The sequence below is a fragment of the Neolamprologus multifasciatus genome, chromosome 14, assembly GCF_963576455.1.
Source record: "Neolamprologus multifasciatus chromosome 14, fNeoMul1.2, whole genome shotgun sequence".
NCBI classification, from domain to species: domain Eukaryota; kingdom Metazoa; phylum Chordata; class Actinopteri; order Cichliformes; family Cichlidae; genus Neolamprologus; species Neolamprologus multifasciatus.
In genome coordinates, this window is record NC_140452.1 from 28,494,200 (window position 1) to 28,515,491 (window position 21,292).

At 40.2% G+C, this 21,292-nt stretch overlaps 1 protein-coding gene across 4 annotated transcripts in view; it reads right to left on the bottom strand.

Annotated features, from left to right (window-relative positions):
* sphkap (SPHK1 interactor, AKAP domain containing) overlaps positions 1 to 21,292 on the bottom strand; it is a 120,376-nt gene that overhangs the window by 87,562 nt on the left and 11,522 nt on the right. Inside the window, exons 2-3 of one of the 4 annotated variants that reach the window (XM_085184415.1) lie at positions 11,599 to 11,694; positions 7,623 to 7,702 (exon numbers count right to left, since the gene is read on the bottom strand). The exons of 1 other annotated variant lie outside the window; for it this stretch is intronic. The gene's annotated coding sequence lies outside the window, so the exon portion shown is untranslated. Of the gene's footprint in view, positions 1 to 7,622; positions 10,498 to 11,598; positions 11,695 to 21,292 lie in introns of those variants that run through there. 2 more of the 4 variants (XM_085184414.1, XM_085184412.1) reach the window with 2 other exon arrangements.

The following is a 21,292-nucleotide window of genomic DNA, read 5'->3' on the forward strand; positions in this document are numbered from 1 at the left end:
ACAAAAATTATTATTAAATGGTAAATGGTAAATGGCCTGCATTTGTATAGCGCTTTTCTAGTCCTTAAGGACCCCAAAGCGCTTTACACTACATTCAGTCATTCACCCATTCACACTCACATTCACACACTGGCGATGGCAAGCTACATTGTAGCCACAGCTGCCCTGGGGCGCACTGACAGAGGCGAGGCTGCCGGACACAGGCGCCACCGGGCCCTCTGACCACCACCAGTAGGCAAACATGGGGTTAGTATCTAACCCCAAAAGGGCTTTAACAATTAAAGCCCTTTTTATTCACAGTCCCCCATTTTCAGACACTCAAAATTAACTACAGACTTGACTAACACTCTTTTTTGCGGCTCATTATTCCATGAAAAATGTAACAGAAAACACCTGATGTTGAGTCACTGTATTTTACTGTGATGTAAAATTAAATTAGAGGCCCAAAGACTTGTCAATGCGAGGCAGTTTGCTCATCAATAATCAGAAAAAAACAAAATAAACCTATCAGAAAAAAAGCCATTTCTTTAGAAGTAACAATTCAACAATCTGGTTCTTTCTTAAAAAATGAATTCACTTAACAGCTGAGCAACACCAAAAAGGCCTAAAAGACAATAAAAGACAACTGAAGTGGATGATGACAGAATTATTTCCGAAGTTAAGATAAGCAGCATCTAACATCAAACCAAGTCAAGAATATTTTTGAGGAGGCAGGACTGTCATTGCTAAAGTCTACAATCAGGAGACGCCTTCATGAATAGAAATGCTGAGTGTTTACAACAAGGTGCAAACCACCGGTTATACTCAAGACCAGGAAGGTGAGATCAGAGTTTTCCAGATATATTTATAAAAGCAAGATTAGATTCTACTCAAATGATGGGAAAAGAAATGTATGGAGAAGGAGAGAAGAATTATCTGTCAAAGATGGAGGGAGTAATGATATGGTGTGGGCCTGTATAGCTATCAGTGGAACCAGGTCACTAGTTTATATTGATGATGTGACTGCTGTTAGAAGTAGCTGGATGAACTCTGAAGTCTCTTGGGCTACACTGCTCAGATTCAGCCAAATGCTGAAAAACTGACTGGACAGCACAATGCAGTGTGAGTGAATAATGACCCAAAGCAAACCGCAATCTTTTCCCCCTAAAACTCCTTGAATTAAAGCTGCACTTCAGTCACATATTGATTGTTTGATTTAAAATCTGCTGTGTTGGTATACGGACACTATATCCTAAAAATTCTGTGCACCTGACAAAACTGATGATGCTTGATTTCATTTAGAAACAATCAAAACCCAATGAATTGGTGGATACTGAAACTGCCTAGGAGTTTCAGTGGCTAAAGGTAAATTTCTGTTATGGTCTGTGGCTCAGTATCCAGGGAGTGTTCGGGTTGCCCTGGTGACCACGCCCTCAGGTTGGGCCGTCACCATCGCACCTGCATTCCATCCCAATGCGGACGGCTGCTCCACGCCAGACCGATAGTCACCCCTTAGTGGTCACCGTCCGGCGTTTGAAGCCTGCCACCTGCCTGTTTGTATGCCAGAGAATACCTTCAGTTTCCATCCCTGCCTCCTTGGATTTTCTCCCACGGACACCCTCCCCTCCAATCCCACTGTCTGACTCTGGTTCTTCCGACGGTCCCAATTACGGTTTCCCAGGGCATTTCTGTTCCTGATTTCCTCGACGTTAAGTTAGATCTTTGTCTCACCTCGTTGTTCCTGATCTTTTCTGTTAAACCAATAAACCTGTACATAGTTCCAGAAGATTTGTACTGAGTCTGCTTTTGGGTCCCCGCTATGTGCGTGAACCTTGGTTCATGACACTTTCAATGAGTTTAATGACCAAATGGGAAATGTGTCACTTTGTAAAGTCAATACCAATTAACGATTCACAATAACGTCCTTTCAGGTTGTGCCTTTGTGTCACATGAGCTAAAATCTCTTTCATGCAAAGGATATAATGACAACATAATTAACGAGGTGCCTTTTCAGACTAATGAGAAGAGCTTGCTTAAGCTTTAATCAGATGTTTTAATAGTCCAGTCAAGCTAAAGAGACATATGATGAAGCATCCTAATGACTCTGATGTAGACTTATTGAAGCATTAAGTGCTCAACAAGGTTAGCCAACATAAGTGGGAAGAAGTGACAGTACATTCGTTTTTAAAGTCTAAAGTCTAATTTGGTGTCATCTGTCACCAGAGGTCACAGCAGACGGGAAGCAGACTTTTTCCAGGCAGTTCAAATGTTCAACCACTTCCTCTACTTTTTTTACGTGTACTAAAACCAGAGTAGATGATGAGCCAGCACCAGCTCCTTCACCCCCTCTTTCTGTCTCATTATGCATTCATCAGATCATTCAGTCTGTCTCAAGGCAGAATGAGTTTTTAATGTGAAAGGCAGGGTCTGACTTCTCATCAAGTACTTATATAATATTATTCATAGTCATGTTTGAACTCATTCTTATTGTGACCAGACAGATATGGCTATATCATCACATGATCATCCTGCTGATGACTTACCTCTCAGCCTTATGCAGGTTTATACTGTATATTTTCATGTATGAATACATACTTACAAATTATTAAGCAGCCATTGTAGATAGCAAATGGACTGCCACTTATACAGCTCCTTCCTACTCTAACTAAATGTTCAAAGTGCTTTTTAGTACAAGCACCATTCATTTAATCATACACACATTCACACAAGTGCTCCCTCACACTGATGCATTGGGGTAACTGTGGGTTCAGTATCTTGGGCAAGGATACTTCGATGTGCTTTGACAAGCCCACACACGTACATGAAACACACACACATTAGTGCCCATCCAATAACATTGTGTGCTGTAAGATTAACAGTACTCTTTGTCATCATCAACGATACTGATTGTGGCTGCTTTACACAAAATTTGAACCTCACTAGTATCTCTTTGATAGATTTTTATTTAACCACTGCTAACAAAGGAAAAATTCCACGATCAATACTAATTAAACTGCAATTGAGACTGCTAATCTATTGTGGTATCATGCAGATGATCTTATATCTTGTTTTCTACAAAAGAAACAAGGCACCAATAGCATAGCTCGTTTCTAAAAATGGCTCAGTTGCTCTGTTGTGCATATACATGCCAACATGTGTGGTAAGTCAGAAAGGAGCCTATCAAAGCCATATAATTGCTTCACCCACAAATCAATAGGCTTCTGTCTTCTGTTGCAAGGTGACTGAGGTACTGATGATACCTATGAGTCCATTTGGTGCTCACGAGTAATGCTGTATAGGGAAAAAAACAACTGAACACACACACACAGAACAAATGTTCGTGTATTCTCTTCACGTGAGTGCATATAAGTCTTCACAGGCACATATATTCTGTATACGCCCATGTTACAAAGGAGCTCTTGTTTAAGGCTGATATCTGTACAGATGCTGTTTGTCAACCTGCGTTATGCCTGACTGCAAGTCAGCATGGCAAATAGTAATAACTGTGTTTTCAATGTGGTTGCATTATGCATGGATACACAAGTGCTTGTTCACAGAGCAGCGTTTGAGGTTACATTTCCAAGTTTAAACTCAGAAGAAAACAGGAATTTTTGAGGCTAAAGGAGCAGAAAGGCTGCACGGAAAATTGATTTTCTGCTCATGTCTTTTGACACAAATAATGCGAGGTCAGTGCAGATCAAATCAATTTGGTCCCTGGAAATAGTGTATAATTAACTGTTCTAATTAGGAATGGCACAGATGACAGATTGTAAGATGAAAGAACAGCAATGCTGGTATAAAGAGGGAGACAGACAAAACAGACAGTCAGTGAACTACCATATAGACACTGCAGAAATATCAACAAGAAAAAGGGAAATTGAAAAGACCATTTTAATACAGTAATGTTGGTTATTTGCTGTGGTGTATAATTCATGCTGGCTTCTTTCAAAGGCTGAAAGGTAGTTAAACTAAAGCTCTGTTTATGTCGACACATGTTCGAGACGTATTTGTACTATAGTGTTTGGTACGTGTACAGTATATTCAAAATTTAAGAGGCAGTTTAGAGAATAGGCATATCCAGTTATCTCTCTTGGGAAGCCCTCTTTCAGTCTCTCTCCCTGCAGCTGTTATGTGATGCTAGAGTCTCATCAATAAGGTCATGTTGGAAAGGTGACCTTAATTGAAAATCTAAATGCTGCCACTCTCAGAAAATAGCACATTTGGCCCTTTAATGTTATTAGTTGCATTTGGCCTTTATGATTTATGGCGGATCTAATATGTTTAGATTTTTTCCTTCAATAGTTTTCTTGGAAAAGCTGAAAAAAGAAAAGAAAACAAGTCATTGCAAAAATAGACTTTCTCATTATAGTCTAATTATTATTATGATCACAAAATCTGGCATTACTATTACTTTTCCATTAATGAGCATACTTTTTATGTACTACCATACAGGTTTCATTACATTTGCAAGGTTACGTAATACAAAGCAAATTAAAGTATTCTCTGCCATAATGAGCTCAGTCACCCTGTTTTCTTTAAGAAACATCAATGGAAAGGTGTTTTAATATATAATCCCACACTGCTTCAATAATGTTGAGGTATGGGCTCCAGGGAGGCCAATCCATGACTGATAGTATTCCACTGTCTGTTTTTTTCTATCCATGTAAGCTTTTACTTCACTGGCTGTGTGTTTGGGATCTTTGTTGAGCTGAAAATTAAGCTGTTACCAATCAAATGCTTTTCCAGATAATATGGGTCAAACTATAATGGTACCTTTCTGAGTTTATAATTCCATCAACTGTGATAAAATCCAGCCCAAAACCATGACAGAGCCTCCACAATATCTGACAGATGGCTGTGTACACTCACTGATTAGCCTCTCTTCTGAACTCCTCTGTTCTTACTGATGATAATTTGAACCAAAAACTTCACATTAAGGTTTATCGTTCACTGTTGCCCCTCATTTTCAGTCCAGTTCTTGTGTGATTTGGCATAATTTGTAGAGGTAATTAGAGAAATGAGAACAAATTATGCGTTTTTGGGAACGGCTGCTAGTAACGACATGCCTAAAGTTACATAAAGATACTTTGTTAAGTTGAATGTTATGTCAGATCAGAGCTAAATGTCTTGATGAACATAAAATTCAATTAGTCTGTAAATGGTCAGGTACAAGGACTGGACTGAAAAAGAGTGAAAAAAGCAGCCAAAGGAAAACTCTGGCTTTAATTTAAAAAAGTCTGCCTTCTTGGAAACAAAATATAAAGAAATGAAGGGTGAGTCTTTTGCACAGAACTGTATATTGCTCATTCTATCCCACGTCCTCTCAGCTGTCCTGTTCAGAGAAAATCCTGTCTTCAAACCACAGTGATGCACATTACATTTACTGACTGTTCTTCGCTCCATCCATCTCCATCTTCACTACATAATACTGTAGCATGTTATTCCAGCTAAATTACACTCCATATACTGCAGAGGAAACTGCAGAGTGCTGATTGCTCCTACTGTACAAACGAAGTTAAGAAACAAGGCTGTCAGGCTTAAAAGCATCTCTACAGTGAAATGTGCATTGCAAATAATGAAGCCTCTACATTCCCTATTGTGATGACAGTGACTCAGTTCGCGTCTCTCATGCAACATGCGGAGCATGTCTCCAAGACGCGTGACACAAAGAGCGAAAAGAAAGATGTGAAACGTTCCCTATTTCTGTATCATGGCTGACTCATCAATTGTGTGAGCTTTTAGCTGGGGAGCAAAAACTCTCAGTGAGATCTCGAGTTGCTGCTCCACAAGGCGGACTGGGTTTTGTTCTATTATTTCTTGAAAAAGTGTGATCACGCTCATTCTCTGATCTGACAAACACTGCGTTTTTGTCTAACTTTAACAGTAACGCACGCATACAAACACAAAGGCCGTGACAGTTTTAACAGCTGGAGATGGAAAAGTAAAATATAACTGCATGCAATTTTGCGCCGATAAGAAGAGGAATCAAATCACCAACAGTTAAAAATGACTAAGTGCTATATAGGCCAGCCTGTATCATCAAGTACATACTGCATATTTTTATGGCAATTTCTATGTCAGCATGTACATTTACACACTCTTTATTTTCCAAATGCATCTTCAATTAAATGCCATTGCTGCCTGCATGAAATCGTCTGGTTGAATGATTTCTAGTCCACATCGTGCAAGGATTTTATCACACTTCAATATCAGAAAAATGAAAGTTTACGAAGTTAATGATTCGACTGCAAAACTGAATTTACTTTTTACAAGGGAGACATTGCATTTGAAACACAGCTGGCAACCATTTCACTCAGCGTGGCAAAATGACTAGAGAAAGGGTCAGGCAGGTGAAGATCAAGGCCAGGAACCAACAGAGTAAAATTCAATTTTAATGTTGTTGAGGAGGCAAAGTGACATTTCCTAAAGGTGGTTTAGAAAAAAATCTTTATTCCTGTTTTATTTTTTCCTTTTTTTAAAAAAAAAAATGTGTTCTACCTTTTGAGTCTAGGCCATATTGTTGTTCTGTTGTTTTTTTTTTAAATTTGCTGTTATTATTTAAAAAAAATTAAAAATCTGGAAACTGTAAGGAAATAGTTTGAAAATGCAGATGTTCAACATACTAATTTCCTTTAATGAAAAAATAAAGGAATTTAAAAAAGGATGTTTGTGTAACACTTCAAAATGCTGAATTTGGTGTAACAACATATCTTTTAATAGAAAAACATACTGTACCATACATCTTCACCCACCAGCCACTTTCTTCAGTGCACCTTGCAAATATCCAGCTGGATTGAGATCTGTGACTGTGGAGATTATTTGAGTGCAGGGAACTTTTTGTCAGTTTGTGACATGGTGAGTTTTCCTGCTCGAAGCAACCATCAGAAGATCGGTTCGCTACTTTTATAAAGAGACTGACATGTTTAGCAGCAATACTCAGGTTTCGTTGGTGTCCGTATTAAGGGTTGTGTGTGCACCTCCTAGAGTAGATGTGGAGTCCCAGTGACAGTAGTAGTGCAGCACTTTAGACTGACTAAAGTGTAACTGGTACAAGCTGGACCGGGCTAAAACTGGGTTAAATGTGCTTTTAATGTGAAAGGTTAGTGGACTGCACTTAGCTTTCTTTTCAGCTGCAGCTGCATTGTGGTAGTTGGCACTGTTGTCTCAGAAGATGAAGGTCCTGGATTTGAATCTGCTGGACAGCTGGGGCCTTTCTGTGAGGAGTTTGTATGTTGTTTGCCTGCATCTGCCCAAGACATATTGTTGGGTTTATTGGTGATTATAATTGGTCTGAATGTGTAAATGGGAGAATGGTTGTGTCTCCCTCTGAGTCAGCCTCACACCCTATGACAGTAGGGATAAGCTCCAGCCTCTGTGACCCTGAATTGGATAACAGGAAGAAGATGGATGGTTGAATGGATGCTAAAAGGCCTGAGGAGACGGGACACCAGGCAGAGATCAATAGCCATGACCCTAACTTTCCTAACTGGACAGGGTTACAACAATATACCTGATGTTATTTGAGAAATGGGCTTCCCTCAGTGAATGTTTGAATGGCAGTTTGAAGACATGTGAACATACAGACACATACACTAACATGTGCACACACAATGCTACATTACTCTCCATTTAAGGCAACATACAGTTTGTTGATCATAAGCAATGGCAGCCGGCGACGGTGACAAAACAAGCTGAAAGATGAGTGGAAGTCCAACAAGGAAATCTGAAGAATGTGGAAACCATAGCAAATGTTGAGATGTTAGGACTGTGACATTTGTGTAAAAAGACTGAGAGTCCTATTAGGAGAACTGAATGTCTATGAAACAAAAACTACATTTTAGTGAAAATACACAGTACCTCATTTTTTTACACCTTTTTTTTCTTTACCTTACACAGCTGTTCTAAGTGGAAAATAAAAACATTTGGTAATGCATTTCTGATTGAGCCCCCTGTTTTCTTACCAGTCTGGTTGCTCTTCTTCCTGAAGTTTTCTTTTCTTTTCCAGTTTCCTTCATATTTCTGTCTGTTATTTTGGTTCTTCCTGAAATATTAATTTTCTTTCTTCACCTGTTTTTCCTCCTGTGCTGTACTTTGACACATTCTCCACCACATACAGTGTGCAGATTCACACAAGATTCACATGCACACCTAAGTTCCCAGTAAGAAGTCTTCCATTTGCAATGCGATGTGCAATTTTTGCAACACCCTGCATTGCTCTTTAGCATTCAAGCCTCACTCCTCTTTCCCGGAAGTCTTTCCGGTTTCTCCATACTTATTTCTTTTGCTTTTTTTGATAACCAAAAAGTTTAGATTATGTTGAAACTGTCTTTGTTTATGCAGTCCTGATTTTAATTTAATCTTATGATCCTCCGAGCGTCATTTTGAGGACACATCAGTGTTGTTGCAGGGCATGAATTGCTGTAATTACTGCAGTTTGTTTGAGCGTGCACATGAAAACTCTCTTCATCTGCGTGCGAAAAGACAGGCTCAAAATAACTTCAGAGCTAATTTTTACTTTATTCCTTTCCCCCCCAAAATGGCATGATCTCCGCACCTGCAAGTAGGTGAGAGTTTTGAATGACTTCTTTTTTCGAAATAAATAAAAAAATAACATAAAAAACTTTGATCTGCTGCTTTTGATTTGAGCATCATTAACTGTTAACAGCATGAGCTATTAATAGTGTTTGTCTCTGAGTTGTGTTAAAAGGAGAATGGATATAGGGATTGGGCAGCATGAGTAGAAGATTCACAAACCGGCTGCATTCATCATTAAACAGTCTATTCCCAAGAATCTGGGTGAAATCACACACATGGGCCGTGAAATAAGCAATCTGCAGGGGATCTCTGGAGGCCTCACACTTACAAAGAGGCTCCCTTTTAAGGATGGGCTCATCCGTTTTCGACAAGATGCCAGGACTGGATGTTGATAACTCGTTTTATGTATTGGCTTCCATATACAATTACCGCTTGGTTTCACTTCACTTAGCCTCACTATATGGATTTGCTGTTGAAGCAGTGGGGAAAGATAAGGAGACTGGCTTGCTGCTATTACTGAAACGCAAAGCTTTTGCTCTTTTCTACATTGATTAAGCAGCAAGTTTTTTTTGTTTAAACTATGTCATCACAATGCTGTGCCACAGAATATGTATACTATTGGGCAAAAATTCAGATCCAACCACCAGCAAAGATCTGGGTAATCTGCTGTGGGCTCCCTGTAGTGGGTGTGCCTACAGAAAACACTCATTGCCCCCCTTATGGGTTAACCCACTGTCGTTTTACCCCTCAGGGCCCATGTTATGGTTTTCTGTGCGAAATCTGTAGTAGATTTGCCCACAGAAAACCCATACATGGACTCCAAAGGGCAAAACTGCTGTGTTTGCACAACCACTTTGGGCCTGTGTGGGATATATGTGAAATTAATCGACACATACAGCCCCACAGTCCACCTACATCTACCCACTGTGGGTTTGCTATCAAATTGTTTATGATAAGTAAAAGTAAGGCAGGTAAAATCTGCCAAATCAACTTTAGTCACCCCTTGTAAATAAAGAAGCAGCCCCCTCCCCACACCAATTGGTGGCCAGTAATATACCATGGGACACATGGGTATTCGAGTTTGTGGACAGGGCCTCCCGTGTTGTATCGGTGACCAAGAGTATGTGTTTGTTAAATAGTTTATTAGTCTCAGTGCTGGTGATTTCCTGTTTTACTTTTGCAACCTTTCATCCATCTGTCCCCTGTCTAGTCTTCTCGTCTTCTTTTAAGTTAACCATGGTACCTCCTTCAGTCACGCCTCCCCTTTTTTGTTCCCCTTTGTGTGTCCACACTCCATATCTTTATGTGTTTGCCTTTCTCTCTGTGTCACGTTTGTATGTCTCAGTCTGTCTCAGTGTTAGTTTCCTGTGTTATTTTGATAGTAGGGATGGGTATTGATAAGATTTTCATGATTCCGATTCCATTTTTGATTCTGTTTAACGATTTGATTCTTTATCGATTCTCTTATCGATTCTTTTTAAAAAAGGAGAACACTAAGGTCGAATAGCTTAGAACTTTGTTTTATATCTTCTCTTTGAACAAGATAGAAATTTAGGAGTAACATGGCCTTACAAACCCAACAGTGAGATCTTAAGAGATCCACAGCCTACGGCTCTTCAATGGGGTGTCACAGGGTCCCCAGGAAATGTAAATGTAAAATAATAAAATAAAATAAATATTCTTCTGTAGCAATAACAAAGTATAACATAAATTATTCTGTAGCAATTACACAAGAATATCCAGTAATGTCGCTGCCTACAATTAAACACATTCACTTGCCAAAAATCGGGGGCATCTGCTGTGGCAAATGGGAGCAAGCCTTTGACCACAAACTTAGTCACTGCTCGGTGACATTCGTCTATCCTGGCCTGAAAGGAGACGCTACCGGTAGACTGCAGCGAGAACTGCCAGCATCTGAGCCAGCCAGACTCTGTCTGTCTCTCTCATCATGATCACCTAAATGCACAGTAATGGCAGGTTTTGTAATAAGGCAGATCGCGTTAACACAATATGCACTGTTAGTTGATTATTTACCTGCCGCATTAACGGGAGAGGACGTGCAAACGTTACCGCTGCTGCTGGGTTGAGCAGAATTAAAAACATGACATTCATTTAAGGTTTATTCGTAGTGTTTCCTCCCTTAAATGAAATATCTACTTTCCAAGTATTGCAAGTTGCCCTGTTGTCATCCGTTCTCATAAAGTGTAATCAAACTTTTGAGTGTTTGAGCCGCCATGTTTCCTACCGAGTAAATGACGCCCCGCAACGTGGTGACGTCATTCAGGGTGACTGGAATCGATAAGGGAATCGTTTGCAAAAATGGCAAGGAATTGAAACAGTGGGAACCAGTTCTCAACAAGAACCGGTTTTCGATACCCATCCCTATTTGATAGTCCCTCATCCCAGGTGTGCTATGTTCAGCTTAACTTCTCTTGTCTCCTTTGATTAGTGTCTGCTGTGCTGCCACTCGTTTCCTGTTCCCTAAATGCCTGCATGCATTTATATATTGTCTTAGTCTCCCTTTTGTCATGTCGCCCATCATGCTGTGTGTTTCTCTCATGTCATATTCTCCATGATTAGCAATTCCATTTCAAGTTCCAGTGCTCTCTGGCTGTGATTTGATTTAATTCTGCATCTGAGTCCTGCATTTGGGTCCACAGCTCTGACTGCCTACACAGTCATAGGACAGCTGAAGGGGTAAAAAGTCACATTCACTGGTGGCATGATATTCACCAGACCAGTAACAAAACAGTCCTGTTAGCTAATTGTTTAAAAACAGAAATTCATCCTAGCATGGAGGGAGACATGGGTATAGGATGGATATCGAGGATGTATTATACATTTGGCATCTATAGCCTCATCAAACCCACAATAGATAATCATCTTGATATATTCAAGACAATCTGCAGGGAGAGAGGACCATTACTTCTCTATTGGAAAGAGCAAGCGAAGTGTGAGGGGTGGGGGCCGGAGTTTAATCTCCTTTTTAAGCCTGGTGAGTCACACTAAGAGGAGCAGTTGTTGTTTTCTTTATTCCTGAGTGAAATGCAGAATCCACTGGGAGCAAGAAAAGCCCATACTGACCTTTTGTTAAAAAGGCATGCCTTTTGGTTTGCCTTTCCCTCCGGAGCACTCATGCAGGCGAGGCAGAACCATATCCCCCACCTCAAGCCACCCCTCCTTGTAAGAAAAAAAAAGACAAGGTGGACGAAATTGAATTTCTTTTCCTGGCTGACTGTTGTGACAGGTGGTAATTTTTCCTGTACAGACTCATACTGAAGGGAAAATATAAAAGCTAAAAGCAGCGATTACAGAAGTTCCCATATAAATGCATATTAAAATGTAGCTCACTAACTGCCAAATTAGAGTGCCAAAAAACATCTCAAGTTAAAAGGGAACAAAGGACAATTCATAGACCATTTAAATTAAGTCTCCCATTTGTCGCTCTCAAGTGACTGAACAATGTCCTATCACAGAGCAACGATTACGTATCATCCATCAAGTGTCGTGGCCAAGCAAAGCAGACAGATTGCAAAAGGATGTAATTACCAGAATTCTCATTCCTATTTAACACTTCATTTGTCACTTCTTGTTGTGTAAGTGCCAGAAAACCTGTGTACTGCAACATGCTGTAAAACTGCACAAACATAAAGGTTTCGATGAGTTTGCTTTTGATGGCTTAACAAGAGCTAGCTTTTTCTCTTGACCTGTGCTACAAACAAAGTGGCTGATCTGCTGCACAAGTGATATATTACTTTGTTTAAACACCATATCTATTTAATTAAATAATATCGATTGCACTGGCTTTCTTTTCTTTGGCACTCCTTTGCTACCATCTGAGCTGGCAAAGCCCTCTTTAAACTGTATAAAGCACAACACACAGTATAGAGACGTCTCACTAATAGTGTTGCTGCTCTTAAGCCATGTATCCTCTGCATTAGCAGGATTGTTTTGATTTAAGTCACACTTACAGGAGTGCTGAGATGGGTGTAGCTATAGAGGTTGTCACTATACCAGTATTTCAAACTTTATACTGATATGCAGGAACATACTCTATATCATTTTCAATACCAGAGGGGAAAAAGACAAAATTAAGAAAACCTTTTCCCCCCTTATTTTTCTGCTTTCTGGTTTCCTGTACACTTTTCTCAACTGCAACCAGGGATTTTGACACACTTTGTCTTGCTTCAAAGACACAAAGACTTGTGTTATGTCTATCTATAAACGAGCAGGATTGATATCATTTGTTGTCTAGATCTAAAATTAAAGTTAGCTTTTTGTTATTAGCCACAGCTGCTACCGTAATGATAACAGAAGGCTAATGCAGGTAATTGCTAATAGCTAAACTAATGTTCACCATTGTGCTGACAAGGTTAACATTTATGATAATTGTTTAATATTTCAATGTTATTAAAACAGGAGCTTTAATGACCTTATGCAAATTTTCATGAAGACTGATTCACCAGGTTTACAGTGCTGCTGTTTATGTGTACAGCTGCTAGTAGTGGAGAGGAGAGGCTGTGTGCTGTAGAGCAGTGTGAAGTTGTGCGTCAGCTGAAGGACGTGAAGACTTGGTATCAGTATTCCTGCAAAGGAGTATCTAATGCAGTAGTTTTTAGTATCAATTAGTACCAGAGCATCAGGGTTTTTTTGACAAACTGCTCGATAGATATACTGCCCACAGTAACAAACAGGAAAGAAAAAAAAAAGAGTACTACTTTGTTTGCAGATGCTATACATATAAAGGCTAATTTAGATCATGGAGCCCTGCTCTAAAAGCTGACATAGATATAATACTGTATTGAAGCTGGATTTAAAAAAATAAGTGCTTGAAGTTAAAGTTTTAAAAACAAGTTTAGCACCATCTTTCTGCCAGTGCGGACCGTTACGTCATGCGGTTGGTTGGTAAGTTGCGGCTAATAGACCCACATTAGCTTTTGTTAGCTAACGAGTGACAGAATCGATAACTCAGAGGAAAATAACGATATTATAACTAAAAGTTACTTTGAGGAGATCACATCTGGCCCTGGCTGCAACAATGAGTAAGAAACTGAGGATATACTGTCCATAAATCATGAAAAAATTATGAAAAAAATAAACGGTAACTTCTAAAATCCAGTATGGACACTTTAATACTTTCATATCTGGGCTGTTAATAGGAAGACATGACCAGTAGCATTCTGACTTTACAATAACACATCACATGTCATTTGACAACAGGAGCAGGTGCTTTTAAAATGGGATATGCTTTTGGCCAGGACTGGACTCCATTGTCCATCCCTCAGTTAGGTTGTAGTGCCAGCGGCGGATTATCACCGTTGACAGACCAAAACTACCTGCACAACAGAAGTGGAGACTTCAAATCAAAGTCTTTGACTGGCTAGCCGTTTTCCTCTAAATTTATGCAAAGCTAAACTCCAACGTGCTTGTTTAGTTTATGCTAAGCTAACCCCGCTGAATATACAGAAATGAAAAATTAGAACAAGCATTTTTCCTTTTTTTTTTGACACAGCATCTACTGAAATGAAATCCAGATTAATCCTCACAGACAGCTCATTCTGAAGTTTGCCACGAGACAATCTGTCTCAGCTGCTCCTCAAAGGAAAACCACAAACTTAATTTCATTTCATCAGTCTACATCAGCGACAGCATTCAGTAACCGTGTGAGTGGCATGTCTGATTAGTGAATATGCAACAAGTGGAGCCAACGCTGTAAAGCACTTGTTCCTAGCTCCTTCAACTGGAGCCAGAGGCAAGGCAATCTCCTCCATCGCAGGGAAAGATTGAGCCATGGCTTTCAGAGACTGAGAACACACTACAGAGGGAATCATGTATTCATGAAATTTTATATATCAGTGTCGTTGTGTCATTTCTGCCTTTTAACTGGTGGCCAGTCGAAAAAGGTTGTTTTTTTTTTGTCCTCCACCCCTCAATCACACAGCGTTTCCTCTCTCCAAATGCAATTTAGACGGAGCTGTGGTTGGAGGGCATTAGAAATGAACTCCTCAGAGGCCTTGCTTAGGAAATGAAATTGCCTCGACTATGGCCTTTTGTCACGTAGCACCACAGTGCATATTAATGATAGGTGGCAAGTGGTGTGGCACCGTGTTACAGAATTCACACGGCAACAAAAGTCTAATCAGCCTTTTCCACACATTCACTGTCATTGTTTGTTGTGTTCTCCATCTCTTCCCTGATTGTTTTCTTATTAGCTCTTTATTGACATTTACTGTAAGGCCCTTGTACAAAGCCAGTGGATATTCTAGGATCTGCTTATGTCTGTAACCCTTTTGTATATTCCCCATTCTGTCATATCCAAGTCAACAGAATCCTTGGCCTCCATTGGTATTTGCTCCTAAAAGTTTAGCCTATCTCTGTGTCCCAGCTTCACTAATAGTTGGTTCCCACGTCATCGCTACCAGTGACAGAACTTTATTGGCATTATACGCCTTCTCTTTCTGGTATTTGTTTATGCCCTGCGTACACGTTTAGTCATTACCTCCTTAATGACTTTTTAACTTAGGCTTGCTGAGAAAATAATGACCAAAAAGCTACAAGCTATTTACAAAATTGAATGAAAAATCAGTGCCATATATCACTGGTGGCAAACTGTAATTCATAAACAAAAACGTGGGGAGACAAAAAAAAACTAAATCCTCCACTTGCTTCGGAGGATGTGGTTGTTAATTCACTACCAACATGGTTTTAATCAGTCAGGTTTCCAGCAACAATCAACGCAAGTAACTGTTAGGAGTTGGTGGGGTTTCTCTGGTGTGGTGTCACGGGGTCTGCTTCTGTTTTCAGCTCAGGTAGGCGGGGTGGTGTGTCACGGGATGCTGACACACCGGCGGTGCATCAGACATCATTTGATGGAGCGTTACTTAGGAGCAGCGCGACTGACGTCTGGTGTCGGAGTATTGCCACCTCCTCGAGTGGTAACGTGTTTAATTCTCCGCGGTGTGCATTACGGCCAACCTATGTCTTGGATTTTGTTTGCTTACCTGTTGTCCTGTATCCTCAGCCGGATCCATCACCCGCTTACCTGTCAGCTGTTTGTGAAGCCGCATTTCCGGGATCACTACGGAGATCATTTACAGCGTTTCTCCCACATCCCGAGAATCCCCGCCCGAGGCCGTACAGCCAGTGTGACAAGTGAGCTCTCCAACTCTCCCCATGTTTATTGCTGTTTCTTACCGGTGGTTTGGCATCTCCCTCTAAAGTTTCGTTTTTCTTTTTCTTATAGATCCACCCTGCGTGCGCGGGTAACCCCTTTCCCTCCGAATGCGTGTCAGCCTCCTCCCCTGGTTTCCCTCTGTTTATCCCTCTGTATAATCTCATCCCGTGTAAATAACTTTGACACAACAAATAAAGAGCACTCCCTGCATTTTCTGCGCTTCGTGTATTCTGCCATAGAGTCCGTTCACTCAGCATAACAGTAACAGCGCTGGGGTTTTTGCTCATATTGCACCACGTCAGGACTGAGCACACCAGCAACTAAAGCAATTTGTCAGCAGTGGATGTACACTGCGGGAAGCTAATGCAAACCAAGCTAGCTGATGTGTAACATTAAATAACATACATGAGTTCACAAATAGTAAAAGAAAATTATCTTTGTAGATTCCAAACAAAATGATTTCTGCAGACTTTCCAGGAGGGGAGTGCCTCTCTGAATGTGCCAGTATCATGCATGCTGGCGCAGGAAACATCATTAATATACATCTAATTACTTCCATTTAATGAATGATATGTAGGTCGCCGTTTAAAATGAAATGTCATAAAATTGCAAATCACACTGATTGATTTCCGAGCCAGGAGTGCAAAAAATGTTCCATTTACAATGTGACTTAATAGAAAACAGTAACAAACAGCTAATCCACATATTTACATGTTGCATGTTTTTCATTAAATTGACTGGATTTCTGTCAATTGTTTGTTTATTAGTTAACTGTTCGTTTCCACTCACCTGCCACTTCATTAGGTACACCTATTCAACTGTTTGTATTTGAGAAACCACTGGGATTTCTTCTCACAATCGTCACCAGTGTTTGCAGAGAATGCTCCAAAAAGGAGAATATATCCAGTGAGCGGCAGTTCTCTGGGTGAAAATGCCTTGTTGTGGCAATAGGAGAATGTTCAGACTGCCTTTAACTGGTAGGAAGGCAACAGACAATTAAATAACCCCTCATTACAAACAAGATATGTAGAAGTGCATCTACGAATGCTTAACAGGTTGAACCTTTAAAGAGAAGTGCTACAGCAGTAGAAGACCAAACTGGGTGTCTCTCCTGTCAGGAAACTACTGCTAGTGTTGACGTGGGCTCACTAAAACTGGACAACAGAAGACTAGGAAAATGATGCCTGGTCTGACGAATCTCAATATCTTCTGCATCATTGGGCTGGTAGGGTCAGAACTGGTGTGAACATAAAAGCATGGATCCATCCTGCCTTGTATCAATGCTTCAGGCTTCAGGTGGTGGTGTAATGGTGTGGGGGATATTTTATTGGCACAACTTTTCCCTCTTTAGTGCCCAAAGTAGGAATATTTCCAGCACTTCTTAATTGTTCATCTATGCCATGAAGAATTAAGGCAGTTCTGAATTCAAAGAGGTGTTCAACGAAGAGCTACATATTATTAGGTGTACCCAGTAAAGTCCTTCATAAATATATATCTTTAGAAATGAGAAAAACCTGCAAGCTATTCAGGCAGGGATCTAGCCACCCTGTGTCATACACGTGACTCACTCTCATCACGTCATATACCAAACATCTTGAGTCTACGTTAAGCACAGTTTCCTGTCTTTTTGTCTGATATGCCAATATTACTCCTGTCACGTATCACTAGCTGCTGGATGAACTCCTACATAACCTCAGAGTCCTCCCGCAGGCTGCGGGGGGAAGTTCACTCATCACCCCAACTTCTTTAAATGCATCATATTTGTGGGGAATGATGAGCTCAGAGCCTTGATGCCAAACTTAACTGTATTCTGCTGCTGTAGCAAATCAATCATTTAAAACATGAGTTGTCTGACTGAACTTGATTTCAGTGTACAGAACAAAGCCAAGCTACAGTGAGGTTTTTCACCAGTTTTCATCAAATGACAATATAAAGCTCTTAAATGTCAATACTGATAGTGGATACAACAAAAGAAAGAAAAATATGCCTTTCTCTGCCTTGCTCAGTCAAAGGGTCTAAAATGTAATTTGTTCAAGATTTTTGTTATAGAGCTAATTATTGATGAAAGAATAAGAAAATAATGTAACGCAGGCTGAAACAAATCTTCACTGTGAGCCAGGTTCCTGTCTACAGGTTGCATGGATGGAAGGACAGATGAATTTTTATTATCTCACAGTGCAGTCTGTCTCTACTTTGCTCTGCTACATTACACAGAGACAAAACTGAGAAGAAGAAGAAAAACAGCGACGGGAGAAAAATAAAAGATAAATGACTGTGACCCTCAGTGTGAAATATGAAAAGTATATCATTTCTGCCTCTTTCACCTGCTCTGTGCAGGGAAATGCTGCAGAGAATGAAACTCATGCACAAAGCATACTTCCCTCATTCGAGTTCTCTCGAGTCTTGAGAAAGAAATGAGACGAATACTATATAAGTACATCTCCTTTAACGCTTTTAGGGATGTTTTTTCTTAGATTAAATTTATGATCACACAGATCCCCATGAGAACCACAGAAAAACTGAGAGCACACATTCAGACTAATGCTGTATTCTGATCCATATTCTTTCAAGAGTCAACTTTTCTTAAACTAAATACACTTCCTTCTTTTAGTTTCTTCTAGCCTCCTCTTCTGTTTTGCTGTCAGGTTTGGTGAGTCCTTATTTTCTGTGCCTAATTTTTACCTCTATGTCTCATTACCCCACATCCCTGAAATCAAGGCAGTTTTATATTTTGTCTTTTTGCTTTTAGATCCATTTCCTGGAAAACAAAAATACCTTGATCGCAAAACGGATCCATCAGACTCGACAACCACAGATTATGAGTTGGAGGATATCATAACAATTATTATGGTGGGCTGAGATCTCAGTGGAATATGTGGAAGGTTTTCTGACCAATACTCACAGACTTGCCTCCCTACGCTGCTTAGTTATTGCCCGACTTCAGGATTGTGTTAATGCCACACCACCTCCTTTCACCCGCCCAGGTCCCATCTCCCCCGTCACCTGCCTCACCTGTTGCTTAACTCTCCACTGTCTGAGGCACCATTCCCACCACTCCATACCACAGCAGCCATGTTTTTCTGTCTTGCCTTTCAGCCTCATCATTGCTGTATTGTCAATGTTGCCAGATCCAAAGCTCAAGTACCACAGTCCTCTTGTGTTTCGCGGCTGCTTTGACAGCTACTACATCTAGAAAGGTAAAAGTGTCCCTTTGGACTATATTTTACTAGCGCCACTATTTGTTTTACTGTTTATCTATGATGCTGAAAGAAAGGTGAGTGTTCCTTGGTAGATGCTATAGTGGTGTTAACATACTGATGCTGAAAAATGAAAATCCCTCTGTCAAATACAAACACATGCAGACAGGAGTGGATGATGTGTGCATTATTTGCTTGTGTAATGTGTCCCAGAGTGTTAACACTGCCAGGTTGTGAAATGCAGAGGAAGAAGACAATCATCTGACAAAACAATAGCTGGAGATTCACATTTAGCAGCAGTCTTAGTCTTTAGCTGAGGACACATGGTGGGTTTCATGTTGGAGCAACAGCTCGTCACAATGCTGTGTCCAGTTTCCTTTGCTTTCCTGGGATCACAGTGTTGTGCGCTTTGACTTTTAGGCCCTGAACTTTGGCAGTTCCATAAACTCACAATGACAAATAATTTTCTGGATGTCAGAAGCTGAGTGTGCAGCAGCCAGGAATGAATGGAACAAGAAGGCTGGAGAGTCAGTGCCAATGGTTGTTATTGAAGATCATAAGTGTCCTTTTCAGGTTGTGTGTGTGTTGGAAAAATCAAACATAAAGAAACAAATTTTAAATGTATTTATTGGAATAAATAAATTTATATTAATAAAAAATCATCTTTTTTTACACTAAAACTGTCAAATCATAAAGTGATCAGCACATACAGGTATTATAAACAACATTACATATTAGTTAAGGTTCTGTCACTGCCTGGCTGATTAGATTAACACTTAACCGAAGGCAAACGTGACAGGTGTAAAGCTGTGTCAGTAAGAATTAGATATGATTTTCTACAGCAGTGGTCTCTGCGGTTTAAGGAAGGAAAGAAAAAAGGGACCTAAAGGTGATCACTTGAGTGCTTTTGAGAGTCCAGTGCTAACACAGAATAAAGTGAGGGTAGCTGAGAGCCGTGACATGAAGCACCTCAACCAACTACAATATGGTTTTAGTGCCGGGGCCATGACCTTTCCTAATGCAGTGTATGAAAGTAGCCCTCATGAGTTGGCAGGCCAAGATTAAAAATCCAATTTTGTACAAATGAAAATGTGTAAGGCAGAGAGGTAACGGTATGTGTGAGGGAGGGAGGGAGAGAGTGAGACAGTAGTAGAATAAGAGAATATAAGAATAAAGTGCTTAATTTATCACCAAGTGAGAAAAAAGCCCATTCATCTATAATCCATTAATCTGGAACACTTGTGAGAGCCCGATTCGAGTCTCTTTCTCACTGACTTATGACAAACTGAGCAAATCACTGGGAGCAGAAAAGAGAAGCACCGAACAGGCGGCGCAGCCCACACTGTAAAAAGTACGGCCCTGCTCTCTGCTCACACATGCAGAGGTGCATTTGCTCTCGGTGCCAAGAACATGCAAAATGGCACTTCTTTTCCAGGATCAAGTGGACGACACCAAGCAGCTCTGATTTCAGACTGTTTTTAAAGAAATTAATGTCAATGTTTGTTTGCCAAAATAGATACGGTTAAATTTGCCTGATAGTAGCATTTTTAGCACTGTAACAAGCAAGGCAGTGTTTTAAAAACAATTAAGTCTCAGTAGGAAGAATGTAAGTTTTTGTTGGACAATTTCTCATAGAGCCATATGAGTTTGGAGGGTGCTAACTGTGATAAATTAGAAAACACTTTGGAGGCAATTACAAAAAAAATGAACAATGGTGACAAACAGCCACACAGTTACTGAAAGTACTCAGCGCAAATCTATTTTATTCATGCAAAGGATGCTGAGAAGCTCTTTGAATATTGTCACACTTCTACAGTACAATGGGCATTTTGTATCAGCTTTTAGGCACAGTCTTTCCTACATGGGCTATACCCCATAGTTTGGGAGAATAGCAAGAATGTTTTCAAAGTGAGCTTTAAATTTCCATCACTTTTATCAGTGCTGGCTGCTCAATGTAATAGAAAACAATAGAAAGATTCAGGGAGAAGGTAATCGGCTGCTGCATGATGAGCCAAGGGATCCAGGGGCTCCTTGACTGGTTAAGATAAGGCCGACTCATCCCACAACACCCACTGCCAGAGTTCAGGCTCATGGATTTTTCCACACTGAAGGGCACTGCCAACTCACTGAGTTATCAAAAATTCCTTTAGGTAGAAAATACACACCCCTAAACACAGAAAGACAAACAGAAGGCGGACAATAGGAAGACTTTACGTGAGACCAAACCACTGCAAGTCTTAAATGACTGATTTTGTCTTCAGTCACTTGGAGTAAAGAACACTAAAAACACATTGCTGAGCACATTCATATTTAATGTCTCTCTTGAGTTGTGGGTTCACTTAATGGCCTGATCATTTGATATCTTCTCTCACTACCAGCTATCACAGCCAGACATGGCTAAGCTGCA